A 1,565-nucleotide genomic window follows, 5' to 3' on the forward strand; every position below is an offset into this window, starting at 1 on the left:
CCCCCAATCCTCGCAAACGTCCGCAACTACAAAAGAAGAATTAAAATAGATCTAGCCATAGCATGAAACATATGGATCCAAATCAGCCCCTTACAGAATAGTGCATAAACTAGGGTTTTAAGCTTCTATCACTCTTGCAACCCATCATCTACTTACTAATCCCACAATGCCTTCCCCTAGGCCCAAGCATGGTAATGTGTCATGTAGTCGATGTTCACACGACACCACTAGAGGAAGAACAACATAACCATTATCAAAATATAGAACGAAATGCAACTCCACATGATTACTTATAACAGACTTCTCCCAGTGTGACGAGGAATTGAGGCCAAAAGTGGGGATGTTGTTTGATGACATTGGCTCGGTGATGAAATTTTACATAACATATGCACAACATGTTGAATTTGGTGTATGTCTTGGGCAACAAAAGATCATAGATAATGTGCTTCAATGGAAGCGTTTCTTGTGTGCAACAGAAGGTTTTCGGCCCGAGAAAGGTATGGTTGTTGTTGACCCTTCAAAGAAAAGGAGAAAGGTGAACTTGACTATATGTGGTTATAGGTAATATTGTTCTTGTCGAACTCATGATTGCTCTTAAGTGATTAAACTGTCCAGTGCCTTCTCCCGTCCAGCCTAGAAGCATTTGTCAGTAATTTTCCTTCCATGTGGTATGTGTAGCAAACAACTGAATGGTATTGTTGATGCATATTCATTTCTTTAGGTGACGGTGATTAAAAATTAAGTATGAATGCATGACACTTGTATAGAACTGTGCTAACTGAATCTTATTTGCTAGGTCTGACATCTCCCAGAACAAGACGATTGATAAGCAAGAAACAACACAAGAAGATCGATAAGCAAGAAGCACTAATACCGGAGGCAAAAGGCAAACGGCTATAGCTTTTCTGTTGTGTACCATCAACATAGCAAAAGTTGATGCAAATTCTAACGACAATGCTTGTTTAGCGATGTTGATTTTAGTCCTTCATACTTAGTGTTCTGTGTGGTGTACCAAAATTGATCCTCTCATGATATGTAACACTCTATATGTGTGTATGTCTCTTCTGTTATGTTATGTCTGGGATCGTGCAATTTAAAATGATGTTTAGTTATGATTTAAAGCGGATGGATTAATTTTATCATGTCTCAAAATATTTGTTATGATGTTCCCATACATTTTCGTGACCAACATGTTTGGAGTTCTTGCATGATTACGGATGTAGTAGAGGCTACTAATGAAATCAAATATACGTCAAGTATTCTACATTACATATGAAGTTTTTGTTTACCGGTAGATATGAAACTTTGTCTTATTTATGACGTACAGAATGATTCATATATCAGAAATTTTGGGTGGTTATTGCAAAAGTTATCTTCCATATGTAACTAGTACTAGAGGGTTTTAAGAAGTGTACACTGAGAACCCTCCACCTTAATCTGTACCAGTCATCTTCCATCCAATGGTCATGATTTGTTTTTCTATTCTTTCACCCTAGGCCCTTCTTCTATTGTAGTTGCTCCGCGGTCTTGTATGGCTTTGCTTCTGTCGGCATGATTGTGTATGT

Source organism: Triticum dicoccoides, chromosome 2A (assembly GCF_002162155.2).
Source record: "Triticum dicoccoides isolate Atlit2015 ecotype Zavitan chromosome 2A, WEW_v2.0, whole genome shotgun sequence".
NCBI classification, from domain to species: domain Eukaryota; kingdom Viridiplantae; phylum Streptophyta; class Magnoliopsida; order Poales; family Poaceae; genus Triticum; species Triticum dicoccoides.